The sequence below is a fragment of the Capricornis sumatraensis genome, chromosome 12 (assembly GCF_032405125.1).
Source record: "Capricornis sumatraensis isolate serow.1 chromosome 12, serow.2, whole genome shotgun sequence".
Taxonomy (NCBI): Eukaryota; Metazoa; Chordata; class Mammalia; order Artiodactyla; family Bovidae; genus Capricornis; species Capricornis sumatraensis.
Genome location: NC_091080.1, coordinates 15872599 through 15890626, shown reverse-complemented (window position 1 = coordinate 15890626; position 18028 = coordinate 15872599).

The window sequence follows — 18028 nt, the reverse complement described above, 5'->3', positions numbered from 1 at the left end:
AAGGAATGAGGCTGAAGCTGAAACTCAAGTACTGTTGCCACCTCATGCAAAGAGTTGACTCATTGGAAAAGACTCTGGTGCTGGGAGGGATTGGGGGCAGGAGGAGAAGGGGACTACAGAGGATGAGATGGCTGGATGGCATCACTGACTCGATGGGTGTGAGTCTGAGTGAACTCCTGGCATTGGTGATGGACAGGGAGGCCTGGCGTGCTGTGATTCATGGAGTCACAAACAGTCGGACACGACTGAGCGGCTGAACTAAACTGAACTGAAGGTTATTATTGAAATGTTTTATTGTTGCACCATTTAAAAAATAATTTTATTATGCTATACTAACATCCTCAATTCTGGTAATAAAAGTTTTATGGTTCCACAATGTGGTTCCTTAATGCTTTTTTTCTAATAATAAATAAAGACCTTGATTTGTTTAATACGGCTTGCTTAAGTAAAATCATTTACATTACATTACATTTTCATCAGGGTAAGAGTGTCATCTCAGGATCCAGAATCAAAGATCTTTTGGAAATATTAGTGATGTAATTTCTGGATTTGCGCTTAAACTGATGTACTGAGTAAAAAGATGTAGTCTCTTTGAAATTCTAATTATTGCTTGAAATAAATAATGATGGAGAATGCCTGAAGCTTTCCTCAAAATTATCTCTTTAGCTCTGATATAATATGTTGCTTTTCAGATGAGACGGCTGTAGATATTTTTTAAGCATTTCATAGTCTATTCACTTTGGATATGATATGATTATTTTAAAATTCAATACATTCTTTTACATTTAAGAGTTGATTATGCTTCATGAGTGAAATTCTTGTGCAAAATATACAGCTGGTGAGAAATTGCTATATAACATAGGGAGCCTAGCCTGGTCTTCTGTTACAGTCTAGAGGGGGAGATGGGGGGTGAGTGGGGAGGAGGCTTAAGAGGGAAGGGATATATGTATATTTGTAGCTAATTCACATTGTTATATGATAGAAAACAACACAGCATGCTAAAGCAATTATCCTCCAATTAAAATTAAAAATTAAGAAAATTGAAGCCTTTCCATATTATTTAGCTTCATGTTTACATTACTAATATTCTGGTGTTCCCTGTCACTGATTTATCAGATTCAGTTTGGTTATTCATTAATATTGAGTTATTTCTGTTTTTATCAATAAAATTAACAGCTTCACATAATAGGTGAAGATGTGGCTCCCTATTTTCACTCCTGAGATATCAGCTGTATATTACAGTAAAAAAATATCTGATATCAAATTCTAGCACAAACATGGATACTGACAGTATTACACAAAAAAATGATCATAGAACTTATCTTATAGGATTGATAAAAATATAGATACCAACTTTAACAAGTTAGCAGCTTCCCTGGTAGCACAGAGGGTAAAGAATCTGCCTGCAATGCAGGATACCTGTATTTGATCCTTGGGTCAGGAAGATCTGGAGAAGGAAAGGCTAACTCACTCTAGTATTTTTGCCTGGAGAATTCTATGGATAGAACAGCCTTGTGGGCTAATGTCCATGGGGTCATAAAGAGCTGGACATGACTGTGTGACCAACATTTAACTCTAACAAGTATTTTTAGAGTTTAATCTAGGCAGATGTGACAGCACTATATTTTAGATTTCGGGTCATCTTCCTGTGAGGCCATGTGATAGAACCCATTGTTCGTGGTAGAATGTAAATTTGATCAGGATTCTGGGCCTGTGACACACACCAAAGGGTGAGAAAGTTTCAATATGTACATGTCTTCTAGCATGAGGTTTTCAAAACTTTGTAGCTAGATCTATCAACTTCTAAGGTAGATACTTTCTAAACAATTATATCTGCTGTTTGGTAGAGTACCTTGTGTGGATATCACCAGTCAGTTTCCCAAATTTGCAGAACAAAAATCTTGTCAAGCCATGATTAGGAGGAAACCTAGGTATCAAGCCATCATTGTTACACAAAATTCTCTCTTGTTCTTTATATATAACCTATAGGAAAAGGCCTCATTAGATTACATTTGTGCTTCCCTGTTGGCTCAGATGGTAAAGAATCCAACTGCAATGCAGTAGACCTGGGTTCAATCCTTAAGTCGGGAAGATTCCCTTGGAGCGGGGCACGGCAACTCACTCTAGTATTCTTGTCTGGAAAATCCTTGTGGACAGGTGAATCTGGCAGGCTGCAGTCCATGGGGTCACAAAGAGTCACACATGATTGAGTGACTAAGCACAGCATAAATTGCATTTATTTATTAGTTCAACAATTAAATATTGAGAGGACATATAGAATTTTATTTTGCATTCACATAAGAAAGAATTTACCTAACAAATGAATGAGTTACATAATTCATCAACTATCACACAAACTTACTCTTGACTAGAGATTTTTCTGAGTATTTCAGGTCAATACTTCTATAGGTTAGCACTTAGAGCCCAAATGACCTTAAATAGGGACTCCACATTTAAATATAAATGGACTGGAGAATTCTAGGAAAATACTAGTAGTAGCATAATTTGGAACTCTCCTTTAATATTTCCTTAGAAAGTTTTTTTTTTTTTTTAATGGACAAAACAGCTGTATTAACAAAAAATCCACTAAAGTCAGGGATATATTGTTTCCAACAACTGCCAAATATGAATGGAAGGAGGCAAATAGCTACACCATTGATAACTGTAGAAGACAGAAAGACACTGGACTTCTGATGACACTTGAGCCAGAATATATCTAAAGCAGATAAAAGGTACTTATTTAGAAATCACAGCAGGTGAAGGTGAGAACTACTGAACCTGGACAGTGGTTGTGCAGGTCTAGTACATCCCACAGGCTGTATTAGTGAGTGCAAAGGAACCTGTGATATATAACGTCTTTTTTTTTTTTTTTTTATGTTGTAGTGTAGTAGCTTCACACTGCTGTGTCAACTTCTGCTTAACAGCAAAGTGAGTCAATCATACATATACATATATCCCTTATTTTTCAGATTTCCTTCCCACTTAAGTTACCACACACCATTGAATAAAATTCCCTCTGCAATACACTAAGTTCTCAATAGTTCTCTGTTTTATGTTAAACATCACTGAAAGTGCTGCACTCAATAAGTTTTCAGACATACATGCATTACTGTGTATTGATGATGGACAGGGAGGCCTGGCATGCTGCAATTAATGGGGTCGCAAAGAGTTGAACACGACTGAGCAACTGAACTGAACTGAACTGAACTGAATGCATGTATGTCAACTCCAATCTCCCAATTCATCCCACACACCCACCTTCACCCTTGGTACCTATATATTTGTTCTCACAATCTGTGTCTCTATTTCTGCCACGTGAATAAGAATATCTATACCATTTGTCCAGATTCCACAGATATGCATTAATATTTGATTGTATGCCTTCCCTTACTCTGTATGACAGTCTCTAGGTCCACTTACAACTCTGAAAAGGACACAATTTCATTCATTATTATGGTTGGATAATATTCCATGGTGTATACATATCACATCTTCCCTATCTATTCCTCTGTTGATTAACATTAAGTTGCTTCCATGTCCTGGCTATTGTAAATAGTGCTGCTGTGAACATTGATTGGCAAGTGTATTTTTGAATTATTCTATTCTCTGAGTATATGGCCAATAGTGGCATTGATGGGTCATAGAATAATTCTATATTAACTTATTTTAAGGAAACTCCATACTGTTTTCCATAGTGGCTGGACCTATTTACAACTTCACCAAGAGTGCAAAAGGGTTCCCTCTTCCCTACACCTCCTTCAGCATCTATTGTTTGTAGATATTTTGATGATGGTCATTCTGACTGGTATGACATGATATCTCAAAAATTTTGATTTTCATTTCTGTAATAATTAGTGATGTTGAATATCTTTTCATGTGTTTGTTGGCCTTCTATATGTCTTCTTTGTAGAAAAGGCTGTTTAGGTCTTCCATCCATTTTTTGATTAGGCTGTTTGTTTTTTAATATTGAGCTGCTTGCATATTTTAGAGATTAATTGCTTGTCAGTTGCTTCAGTATGCAAATATTTTCTCACCTCCTGAGGGTTGTGTTTTTGTCCTATTTATTACTTACTTTGATGTGCAACAGGTTTTTTTTTTATTTATTATTTTTTATTTTTAATATAAATTTATTTATTTTAATTGGAGGCAAATTACTTTACAACATTGTATTGGTTTTGCCATACATCAACATGAATCCACCACAGGTATACACGTGTTTTATTTTTAATTAGCTCTCACTTGTTAATTTTTGTTTTTATTTTTATCACCCTAAGACATGGGTCGAAAAAGATCTAGCTGCAATTTATGTCAATGCATATTGTGCCTATATTTCCCTCTAAGAGCTTTATAGTTCCTGACCTTACATTTAGGTGTTTAATATAATCTGAACTTATTTCTGTATGGTGTAAGGGAAAATTGGAAATTTTCTAATTTCATTCTTTTATATGTAGCTGTCTAATCTTCTGAGCACCACTTATTGAAGAGACTGTCTTTTCCTCTATTTTATATTCATACTTCCTTTGTCATAGATTAGGTGACCATAGGTGCAGGGGTTTATCTCTGGGTTTTCTCTCCTGTTCTGTTGATCTGTATTTCTGCTGTTGTGCCAATACCATACTGTTTTGATAACTGTAACTTTTCAGTATAGTCTGAAAACAGAGTACCTGTTTCCTCCACCTCTGTTTTTCTTTCTCAACGTTTATTTGGCTATTTGGGACCTTCTAAGTTTCCATACAAATTGTAAGATTTTTTTTTTCTTCTAGTTCTATGAAAAATGCTATTGATAATTTGATATGGATTGCTTTTAATCTGTAGATTATTTTGGGTAGTGTATCATTTTCACAATATTGATTCTTCCAACCCAAGAATACAGTATATTTCTCTATGTGTTTGTATGATCATTGACTTTTTCTTTAGTGTCTTATGGTTTTCTGCATACAATAGGCATGTAATGGAGGCAAACTACATGTCCATCAATAGATGAGTGAATAAATAATTTATGATATAGGTATTCAATGGAATACTACACAGCCACAAAAAGGAATGAGTTTGAGTCATTTGCAGTGATAGAGATGAGCTTAGAGCTTGTCATACAAAGTGAAGTATATATTAACATAGAATTCAGATGTTCAAGTTGGATTTAGAAAAGGCACAGGAACCAAGGATCAAATTGTCAACATCAGTCGGATCATAGAATAAGCAAGAGAATTCCAGGAGGGGGAAAAAAAAAAAATCTACTTCTGCTTCATTGACTATGCTAACTCTTTTGACTGTGTGGATCACAATAAACTGGAAAATTCTTAAAGAGATAGATAATCTGTCTCCTGAGAAAGCTGCATGCTGGTCAAGAAGCAACAATTAGAACTGGGCATGGAAAACTTACTGTTTCAAAATTGGAAAAGGCTGTATATTGTCACCCTGTTTATTTAACTTCTATGTAGAGTATATCACGTGAAATATTGAGCTGGATGAATTGCAAACTGGAATCAAGATTACTGGGAGAAATATCAACAACCTCAAATATGCATATGACAAAACCCTTATGGCAGAAAAAGCTAACATTTCCATTATGGTAAATTTTGAAAAAATAAATTTGAATTAGTTACAACAGAATTGGATTTGTAGATCAACGTTGGCTTCATTGAGATGGATAATTTCTTAGTATAACCCCTCAAAACAATCTAATAGACACATAATGATAACACCAAATGATTTTATATTTACAACAACCTTCAGTTCAGTTCAGTTCAGTTCAGTCACTCAGTCGTGTCTGACTCTTTGCGACCCTATGAATCGCAGCACGCCAGGCCTCCCTGTCCATCACCAACTCCCGGAGTTCACTCAGACTCATGTCCATCGAGTCAGTGATGCCATCCAGCCATCTCATCCTCTGTCGTCCCCTTCTCCTCCTGCCCCCAATCCCTCTCAGCATCAGAGTCTTCCAATGAATCAACTCTTTGCATGAGGTGGCCAAAGTACTGGAGTTTCAGCTTCAGCATCATTCCTTCCAAAGAAATTCCAGGGTTGATCTCCTTCAGAATGAACTGGTTGGATCTCCGTGCAGGCCAAGAGACTCTCAAGAGTCTTCTCCAACACCACAGTTCAAAAGCGTCAATACTTCGGCGCTCAGCCTTCTTCACAGTCCAACTCTCACATCCATACATGACTAGGGGAAAAACCATAGCCTTGACTAGACAGACCTTAGTCAGCAAAGTAATGTCTCTGCTTTGAATATGCTATCTAGGTTGGTTATAACTTTTCTTCCAAGGAGGAAGCGTCTTTTAATTTCATGGCTGCAGTCACCATCTGCAGTGATTTTGGAACCCCAAAAGATAGTCTGACACTATCTCCACTGTTTCCCCATCTATTTCCCGTGAAGTGATGGGACCAGATGCCATGATCTTCCTTTCCTGAATGTTGAGCTTTAGGCCAACTTTTTCACTCTTCATCCAGAAGCTTTTTAGTTCCTCTTCACTTTCTGCCATAAGGTGCCGGGGTCCAGCCCCGGTGGATCCAGGGTAATTTGAAGGTGGGGATGGAATCGGCGTCCTGGAAAAAACTTATTTAATTACAGATATAGACGGAGATTAGAAACAGATAGTGTAGTAGGAGAATTAGTGGAGAAAATAGGCTGAATAACTGGTTTACATGGAATACCAATCACCACCTATGTAGGCCACAGGCGTCTTTCCATTCTCCCAAAGGATAGGAGGCACTGGCACTGAGGCCTCCCCAGTCTGATCTCAGAAGCTCAGGCAAAATTAGCAGGCTTGGTGAGTACCCACATTTCAGATGGGAATTCAGCCAGGACAACGGGGAGTGAGAAAGAAACGACACGGGGGAATCAGTCTTTCCAGAAACTGATCCGATTTCTTTATTTTTCAGGTTTGTTCATATACCTTTTTGTTATACATAGGGATGAATATAGAGTCACGTGGGGGTCAGCAGATCTGACCCTTGTCACAATCAGGTGCTTCATATAAAATTATACAAAGGTCTTATGAGTTTCATTATCTTTTAGCCATGAGGTCTGCTGACATTTTATGGCCCTTTCTGATACCGGTCAGTTAACCAGAAAACTTATTTTTCCAGGGGTGATTTTTTCTTAAATCAGGTGCCACCCTCCAAATAAAGTTGCATTCCTATAGGGTGAGGGTGTAGTGAGTTATAATCAAGAAAGGAATTTACTTAACCTAAGGTTTAACATGATTAATCTTAAATGTTAAGTAAGACTTATTTCTCCTATATGCTAGTTATATTCATTATAAGGGCAGGAATATGGAGATTTAGCAGCAAATATTGGCTCAACAAATGTAAACCCTTCACCAATGTTTCCCTTAAAATCTATTTAATCTTAAGATAGTGATAAAGTTACATTTTCGCATAGCAAGGACACAGTGATTTATAGTGATTTATAACAAAGTACAGTGATCTATAACAAAAGAGAAAATTCATTAACTCAAAAAGTCTAGTATTGCTAACATCAAAAAACTACTATATTTCCTTTTCTATATTACAAATACATTGATTAATATATTCCCAGGTGCCTAAGGATATGGAGGCCTGATGGCAATCATTGACTCATCAATGAAAAAAGTCCTATGCTAATACTCCAAACTCTCTGTGCTTTTTGTGACTGAGAGGCTGTCACATGAGCTAGTCTGTCAGCAGAGAGGTTTGACCTGAGACATCCTTGTCACACCCAGGGCAGGGAATTAGTGGTAATTATTGGCATGACAAATGAAAAAAAAACCCTTCACCAATAAGGTTCCTAATCGACCCACTAATACTATACTAATGATCTTCTAACTTCTCAAAAGAGTCTGTATTTAGAAAGTTTTAAAACATCCCATGCCTCTCACAGTTGGGAGGCTGTAAACAATCACATGCGGCCAGACGAGCCTGATCAGGCAGGCCAAAGAACCTTCAGAGTTCGTAAGTTGAAACACTCTTGTCACGCCCAGGAATTTTTATTAACTGGAGCTTCAAGTTAACTCCTTCTCTGAGAGAAATGGTTATGGGGAAGAGCTCCCCGTAAAGTACTCTGATTTGGGGGTAGATGCTCGGGAACAGGGGGTTTCCTGAGGCTTGATCATGCCTTTGTGTATGCCAAGCTTCCTTCCTCATGACCTTTGCCATGGGTGGAATTCCTCATGCTGGGTCCCAACAATAACGGTGGTGTCATCTGCATATCTGAGGTTATTGATATTTTTCCCAGCAATCTTGATTCTGCTTGTGTTTCTTCCAATCCAGCATTTCTCATGATGTACTCAGCATAGAAGATAAAAAAGCAGGGTGACAATATACAGCCTTGATGTACTCCTTTTCCTATTTGGAACCAGTCTGTTGTTCCATGTCCAGTTCTAACTGTCCTTACCTGCATACAGATTTCTCAAAGGCAGGTCAGGTGGTCTAGTATTCCCATCTCTCTCAGAATTTTCCACAGTTTATTGTGATCCACACAGTCAAAGGATTTGGCATAGTCAGTAAAGCAGAAATATATGTTTTTCTGGAACTCTCTTGCTTTATCCATGATCCAGCAGATGTTGGCAACTTGATCTCTGATTCCTCTGCCTTTTCAAAAACCTGCTTGAACATCTGGAAGTTCACTGTCCACGTACTGCTGAGGCCTGGCTTGGAGAATTTTGAGCATTACTTTACCAGAATGTGAGATGAGTGTAATTGTGCGGTAGCTTGAGCATTCTTTGGCATTGCCTTTCTTTGAGATTGGAATGAAAACTGAATTTTTCCAGGCCTGTGGCCACTGCTAAGTTTTCCAAATTTGCTGGCATGTTAAGTGCAGTACTTTCACAGCATCATTTTTCAGGATTTGAAATGGCTCAACTGAAATTCCATCACCTCCACTAGCTTTATCCGTAGTGATGCTTCCTAAGGCCCACTTGACTTCACATTCCAGGATGTCTGGCTCTAGATGAGTGATCACACCATCATGATTATCTGGGTCGTGAAGATCTTTTTTGTACAGTTCTGTGTATTCTTGCCACCTCTTCTTAATAACTTCTGCTTCTGTTAGGTCCATACCATTTTTGTCCTTTATTGAGCCCATCTTTGAATGAAATGTTCCCTTGCTATCTCTAATTTTCTTGAAGAGATCTCTAGTCTTTCCCACTCTGTTGTTTTCCTCGGTTTCTTTGCATTGATCGCTGAAGAAGGCTTTCTTATTTCTTCTTGCTATTCTTTGGAACTCTGCATTCAGATGTTTACATCTTTCCTTTTCTCCTTTGCTTTTTGCCTCTCTTCTTTTCACAACTATTTGTAAGGCCTCCCCAGACAGCCATTTTGCTTTTTTGCATTACTTTTCCACGGGGATGGTCTTGATTTCTGTCTCCTGTACAATGTCACAAACCTCATTCCATAGTTCATCAGGCACTCTACCTATCAGATCTAGACCCTTAAATCTATTTCTCATTGCACTGTAAAACCATCAGTTCAGTTCAGTTCAGTTCAGTCGCTCCGTTGTGTCCGACTCTTTGCGACCCCATGAATCACAGCACACCAGGCCTCCCTGTCCAACACTATCTCCTGGAGTTCACTCAGACTCATGTCCATCGAGTCCATGATGCCATCCAGCCATCTCTACCTCAGTCGTCCTCTTTTCATCCTGCCCCCAATCCCTCCCAGCATCAGAGACTTTTTGAATGAGTCAACTCTTTGCATGAGGTGGGCAAAGTAAAGGAGTTTCAGCTTCAGCAGCATTACTTTCAAAGAAATCCCAGGGTTGGTCTCCTTCAGAATGGACTGGTTGGATCTCCTTGCAGTCCAAAGGACTCTCAAGAATCTCCTCCAACACCACAGTTCAAGAGCATCAATTCTTCGGCACTCAGCCTTCTTTACAGTCCAACTCTCACAACCATACATGACCACAGGAAAAATCATAGCCTTGATTAGACAGACCTTAGTCGGCAAAGTAATGTCTCTGCTTTTGAATATGCTGTCTAGGTTGGTCATACTTTTCTCCAAGGAGTAAGTGTCTTTTAATTTCATGGCTGCAGTCACCATCTGCAGTCATTTTGAAGCCCCCAAAAATAAAGTTTGACACTCTTTCTACTGTTTCCCATCTATTTCCCATGAAGTGATGGGACCGGATGCCATGATCTTCGTTTTCAGAATGTTGAGCTTTAGGCCAACTTTTTTGCTCTCCTCTTTCACTTTCATCAAGAGGCTTTTTAGCTCCTCTTCATTTTCGGCCATAAGGGTGGTGTCATCTGCATATCTGAGGTTATTGATATTTTTCCCAGCAATCTTGATTCCAACTTGTGTTTCTTCCAGTCCAGCGTTTCTCATTATGTACTCAGCATAGAAGATAAATAAGCGGGGTGACAATATACAGCCTTGATGCACTCCTTTTCCTATTTGGAACCAGTCTGTTGTTCCATGTCCAGTTCTAACTGTTGCTTCCTTACCTGCATACAGATTTCTCAAAGGCAGGTCAGGTGGTCTAGTATTCCCGTCTCTCTCAGAATTTTCCACAGTTTATTGTGATCCACACAGTCAAAGGCTTGGCCATAGTCAATAAAGCAGAAATAGATGTTTTTCTGGAAATCTCTTGCTTTTTCCATGATCCAGTGGATGTTGGCAATTTGATCTCTGGTTCCCCTACCTTTTCTAAAACCAGCTTGAACATCACGGAGTTCATGGTTCACGTATTGCTGAAGCCTGGCTTGTAGAATTTTAGCATTACTTTACTAGCACGTCAGATGAGTGTAATTGTGCAGTAGTTTGAGCATTCTTTGGCATTGTCTTTCTTTGGAATTGGATTGAAAACTGACCTTTTCTAGTTTTGTGGCCACTGCTGAGTTTTCCAAATTTGCTGGCATATTGAATGCAGCACTTTCACAGCATCATTTTTCAGGATTTTAAATAGCTCACCTGGAATTCCATCACCACCACTAGCTTTGTTCGTAGTGATGCTTTGTAAGGCCCACTTGGCTTCACATTCCAAGATGTCTGGCTCTAGATTAGTGATCACATTATCATGATTATCTGTTTTGTGAAGATCTTTTTTGTACAGTTCTTCCGTGTATTCTTGCCACCTCTTCTTAATATATTCTGCTTCTGTTAGGTCCATACCATTGCTGCCCTTTATTGAGCCCATCTTTCCATGAAATATTCCCTTGGTATCTGTAATTTTTTTGAAGAGATCTCTAGTCTTTCCCATTCTGTTCTTTTCCTCTGTTTCTTTGCATTGATCACTGAAGGCTTTCTTATCTCTTCTTGCTATTCTTTGGATCACTGCATTCAGATGCTTATGTCTTTCCTTTTCTCCTTTGCTTTTCGCCTCTCTTCTTTTCACAGTTATTTGTAAGCCCCAGACAGCCATTTTGCTTTTTTGCATTACTTTTCAATGGGGATGGTCTTGATCCCTGTTTCCTGTACAATGTCACGAACCTCAGTCCATAGTTCATCAGGCACTCTATCTATCAGATCTAGGCCCTTAAATCTATTTCTCACTTCCACTGTATAATCACAAAGGCTTTGATTTATGTTATATCTGAACAGTCTAGCGGTTTTCCCTACTTCTTCAATTTGATTCTGAAGTCGGTAATAAAGAGTTCATGATCTGAGCGACAGTCAGCTCCTGGTCTTGTTTTTGTTGACTGTATAGAGCTTCTTCATCTTTGGCTGCAAAGAATATAATCAATCTGTTTTCAGTGTTGACCATCTGGTGATGTTCATGTGTAGAGTCTTCTCTTGTGTTGTTGGAAGAAGGTGTTTGCTATAACCAGTGCTTTTTCTTAGCAAAACTCTATTAGTCTTTGCCCTGCTTCATTCCGTATTCCAAGGCCAAATTTGCCTGTTACTCCAGGTGTTTCTTGACTTCCTACTTTTGCATTCCAGTCCCCTATAATGGAAAGGACATCTTTTTTGGGTGTTAGGTCTAAAAGCTCTTGTAGGTCTTCATAAAACCGTTCAACTCCAGTTTCTTCAGTGTTACTGGTTGGGGCATAGACTTGGATAACTGTGATATTGAATGGTTTGCCTTGGAGATGAACAGAGATCATTCTGTCATTTTTGAGATTACATCCAAGTACTGCATTTTGGACTCTTTTGTTGCCCATGATGGCTACTCCATTTCTTCTGAGGGATTCCTGCCCACAGTAGTAGATATAATGGTCATCTGAGTTAAATTCACCCATTCCAGTCCATTTTAGTTCGCTGATTCCTAGAATGTTGACATTCACCCTTGCCATCTCTTGTTTGACCACTTCCAATTTGCCTTGATTCATGGACCTGACATTCCCGGTTCCTATGCAATATTGCTCTTTACAGCATTGAACCTTGCTTCTGTCATCTGTCACATCCACAGCTGGGTATTGTTTTTGCTTTGGCTCCTTCGTTTCATTCTTTCTAGAGTTATTTCTCTACTGATCTCCTCCAGGGCACCTACTGACCTGGGGAGTTCCTTTTTAGTATTCTATTATTTTGCCTTTTTGTACTGTTCATGGGGTTTTCAAGGCAAGAATACTGAAGTGGTTTGCCATTCTCTTTTCCAGTGGACCACATTTTGTCAGACCTCTCCACCATGACCTGCCCATCTTGGGTTACCCCGAGGGCATGGCTTAGTTTCCTTGAGATAGACAAAGTTGTGGCCCTAGTGTGATTAGATTGACTAGTTTTCTGTGAGTATGGTTTCAGTCTGTCTGCCCTTTGATGCCCTTTTGCAACACCTACCATCTTACTTGAGTTTCTCTTACCTTTGCCATGGAGTATCTCTTCAAGGCTGCTCTAGCAAAGCACAGCCACTGTTCCTTACCTTGGATGAGGGGTATCTCCTCACCACTGCCCTTCCTGACCTTCAATCCAAGATGGCTCCTCTATGCCCTCCTGCACCCACACAGCCACTGCTCCTTGGAGGTGGGGTTGTTTCTCCCAGCTGCCGCCCCTGGCCTCGGGTGTGGGGTGGCTCCTCTCAGCAGCTGTTCCTGTGCCCTCACAGCCTGGCACTCTTGGACACTGCCCCTGACCTTGGACGTGGGGTAACTCCTCTTGGCTGCCACCCTTCGGGCATAGGGCCCTCCTTATAGCATACCTAAAGTTTTTGGAGGATGATTGCTTTCCAGGAATGATAGCTATTTTTTATATATTCCTGAATTCTCTCAAGAGAGAAGCCCATGATAATGGTAGATGGAGAGAAATTGCCTTGATACAGCAGGGTGAAAGACAAGAGAATATCAGGATCAGAGTATCATAATAGTATACACAACAAATTCATTCAATCAAAAATGGAAAAAAGAAATTGTTAAATATTATGGAAATATCCAAGCAAGAATGATGGATTTGGATGAATTGGGTGCTGTCAATTTGTATAATATATAGGATTTGGTAAGGCCTGTGACTAGGATATTTTTAGATACCAAAGAGGGTTTAAATGATTTCAGGAAATATATATAAGTAACAACAGTTTGTATTTTAATTCCTAGATAGTTGATATTGTAATATACTAATTTGTAATATATATAATAATATATTAATATATTGTACATATTCATTTGGTGATTAATAATATAATTTGGTGATTAAATTGGTGTAATATATAATGTGACTTCCCTGGTGGCTCAGATGGTAAAACATCTGCCCAACAATGTGGGAGACCCAGGTTCAATCCCTGGGTCAGGAAGATCTCCTGGAGAAGGAAACGGCAACCCACTCCAGTATTCTTGCCTGGAAAATTCCATGGACAGAGAAGTCTCATAGTCTACAGTCCATGAGGTTGCAAAGAGTCGAACACGACTGAGCAACTTCACTTCACAATATATAATGTATATGGTAATATATTAATATACACTGCAATATATTAATGTGATGATTAATATTAATAAAATAATGATTTTAAAGAAATCTAAGTGTTCTATTACAAGGTGGAAACAAGGATAAAGATAGTGAAAAAATTATCAATAGGTAACAATTTTGGAGGATATCTAAGTAAGAACTGAACATTATCACTTCTTTCCAGTATAAAATGCATCCTCAAATAGATGAGTAGTCCTACAAGCAAACAAGGAAACTTCTATTTGAGAGATAAAAACTAATCACTATAGATGGTATTATATATATATTTTTTTAAATCAGAACATTTTGACTCCTAATATAACCATTAGCTTAGGCAAGAGTCATCAACTGGTATAGGCAGTTGTCTGTGGGGAGAAGGGATTCTGGATATTCATATGATGCTAAGATATGTTTTGATAATGAAAGGAAAACGTACAAGAAGAAGAAATCAAACTTTCACCATTTTAATCAGTTGGTCAATCTCATCATTACTCATATTGCAAAGACAAAATTAAGAATAAATATCATGTATAATACAACTCTAAGACACAGAAAGATTGATGAGTCTTTTGTTTTACTTCCAAATTTACAAGAATTACAGAGAATTGGAATAATTTATGCTTCACCTAGAGGTTAGTCAGATACATCCTATCAATTTAACAAATAAGAGTATTATTTACAAAAAGGGTTGTTAAGCATTGAAGGAGTCTAGAGACACATGACAATCTAATGAAATTGCTTCTAATTTAGATCTTAATATGGGAAGTGTGTGATAAAGATAATATTGGGAGAAAACTATTAAGTTGGAATATTTAATAAATTATTATCAAATCATCACAAAGTTTTGATAATATAATCTTTACTATATAAGTAAATGCTTTTCTCAAGAATCATACTGAATTACGTATGGCTTGATAATTATACTGTTTATGTTTTCTTTTTGAAATATTAGCATTAACTGTAGTTATTACAAATGTAAATAAAAGTGCCACATTCAATATGCCAACAAATTCAGAAGACACAGCAGAGGCCACAGGACTGGAAAAGGTCAGTTTTGATTACAATCCTAAGGAATGCTAGTGCCAAAGAATATATAAACTACCATACAATTGTGCTCATTTCACATGCTATCAAGATTATACTCAAAGTCCTTCAGGCTAGGCTTCAGTAGCACATGAACAGAGAACTTTCAGATGTACCATCTGGCTGTAGAAAAGGTAGAGAAACCATAGGTCAAAGTGTCAATATTCATTGGAACATAGAGGAAGAAAGAGAATTCCAGAAAAAAAAAAAACAAAAAAAACATCTACTTCTCCTTTGACTATGCTAAATCATTTGACTGTGTGGATCTCAAAAAAACTGTGGAAAATTCTTGAAGAAATAGGAATATCAACCGACCATACTCAACTGTCCCCTAAGAAACCTGTATGCAGGACAAGAAGCAACAGTTAGAATTTTACTGGTTCACTACTGGGAAAGGAGAAAGACAAGACTGTATGTTATCACCCTGTTTATTTAGCTTCTATGCAGAGTATATCATGTGAAATACTGGGGTGAATGAAGCACAAGCAGGAATCAGAATTGCCAGGAGAAATATAAGTGACCTCAGATATGCAGATAATACCACTCTAATGGCAGAAAGTGAAGAGGAACTAAAGAATCTCTTGATGAGGGTAAAAGAAGAGAGAGAAATATCTGGCTTAAAGCTCAACATTCAAAAACTAAGATCATGACATCCAGTCCTATCATTTCATGGCTAATTGATCAGCCAAAAGTGGAAGCAGTGACAGATTTTATTTTATCTTCCTGGGCTCCAGTATCACTGCAGATGGTAACTGAAGCCATGAAATTAAAAGACACTTGTTCCCTGGAAGAAAAGGTATGACAAACATAGACAGTGTAAAAAAGCCAAGACATCACTCTGCCAACAAGTCCATACAGTCAAAGCTATGGTTTTTCCAGTAGTTGTGTATGAATGTAAGAATTGGGGCATAAAGAAGGCTGATCACCAAAGAATTTATGCCTTTAAGTGTGGTGCAGGAAGACTCTTGAGAGTCCCTTGGACTACAAGGAGATCAAACCAATCAATCCTAAAGGATATCAGTCTTGAATATTGGCTGATATTAATTACTACTATTAAATATTAAACTACTAATATTGATAGTCAAGAATATTAATCTGGGAGATAGTGAAGGACAGAGAAACCTGGCATGCTGCAATCCATGGGGCCTCAAATAGTTCGACATGACTTAGCAACTGAAAAACAAAAACAAAACAAATTAGTTTAAATACACAACCTCAGTTCAGTTTGGTTCAGTTGCTCAGTTGTTTCTGACTCTGCAACCCCATGGACTGCAGCATGCCAAGCTTCCTTGTCTATCACCAACTTTCAGAGCTTGCTCCAAGTCATGTCCATTGATTCAGTGATGGCATCCAACCATCTTATCCTCTGTCATCCCCTTCTCTTCCTGCCTTCAATCTTTTCCAACATCAGGGTCTTTTCCAATGAGTCAGTTCTTCACATCAGATGGCCAAAGTATTGGAGCTTCAGCTTCAGCATCAGTACTTCCAGTGAATGTTCAGAATTGATTTCCTTTAGAATTGACTGGTTGGATCTCCTTTCAGTTCAAGGGTATTCTCCAACACCACAGGTCAAAAGCATCAGTTCTTCGAAGCTCAGCATTTTTTGTCATCCAACTCTCACACCCATATATGACTATTGAAAAAAACATAGATTGGACTATATGGAAATTTTTTGGCAAAGTAATGTCTCTACTTTTTAATATGCTGTCTTAGTTGGTCATAGCTTTTCTTCCAAGGAGCAAGCATCTTTTAACTTTATTTCTGCAGTCACCTTCTGCTGTGATTTTGGATTCCAAGGAAATAAAATCTGTCACTTTCCATTGCCTCCCCATTTATTTTCCATGAAGTGACAGGTCTGAGTTCCATGATCTTTGTTTTCTGAATGTTGAGTTTTAAGACAGCTTTTTCACACTCCTCTTTCACTGTCATCAAGAGGCTCTTTAGTTTTTCTTCATCTTCTGTTATAAGGGTGGTGTCATCTGTGTATCTGAGGTTATTGATATTTCTCCTGGCAATCTTGATTCCAGCTTGTGTTTCATCCAACCTGGCCTTTTGCATGATGTGCTCTGCATTTAACTTAAATAACCAAAGTTATAGTATACACCCTTGACATGCTCCTTTCCCAATTTGGAACCAGTCTGTTGTTCCATGTCCAGTTCTAACTGTTGCTTCCTGACCTGCAACAGGTTTCTCAGGAGGCAGGTAAGGGTGGGCTGGTATTCCGTTCTATTGGAGAATTTTCCACAGTTTGCTGTCATCCACACAGGCAAAGGATTTAGCATAGTCAATAAAGCAGAAGTAGATTTTCTTTTTCTGGAATTATGTTGCTTTTTCTATGATTCTGGATGTTGGCAATTAGATCTTTACATGTATTATCCATCAAATAGTTTTCAATTTCTTATTTGCAAAATATCAATGCCTGAGAGACCTATGTATCAGAAAGTATGGCTATATTATTCATCATTAAGTTCACTAGAAGAGATAGAAGGCAACCAGCTTAATTACCTATGACTATCACTGTGATTAAAGTATATTACCTGGCAAAACTGCAGATGGAAAACATGAAGATTATCTATGAAATATATATTTCTAAAATCTAGCTTATCAACCTTTAAAGAATAAAAAGTATTCAGCCTTAAACAATAATCAGTTTTATATATGTATTCTTTTTCAGAAAAAAAAATGTTATTCTATTTGTTAAATATGAAGGATATGAGTAAATCACTGGTAGTTCAAAATGTGTGCTTAAATAAATAAGGGTAATTGTAAGCCAATGTCAAGACCATATTTGGAATGTCTTGCCAGTGCAGTAAAGTCAGCTTAGTCAGCAGAAGTCTAATCTTGATAACAATTCCATCATCCCCAGGAAAACTAATCATACTTCTGGGAATCACATCTCATTTTCAGCGAGTATGAGTGGCTGATAGAGTTGTGCATCATTTCTAAGGCTGAATAAATTTTTCTTCCTAATTAATTATCTAAATGAATACCTAGGTTTCTTCATCTTCAGTTTTGAGTATGAATCAATTTCAAACAGAAGCTTAATGAGAAAGAGAGCTAGTAAAATTTTCCTTGGAAAGAAGTGATTTACAAAGGGTCAAAATACTCAATCAGTGCTGTTCTCATTAGGACTATTTACATAAATGAAAACTAA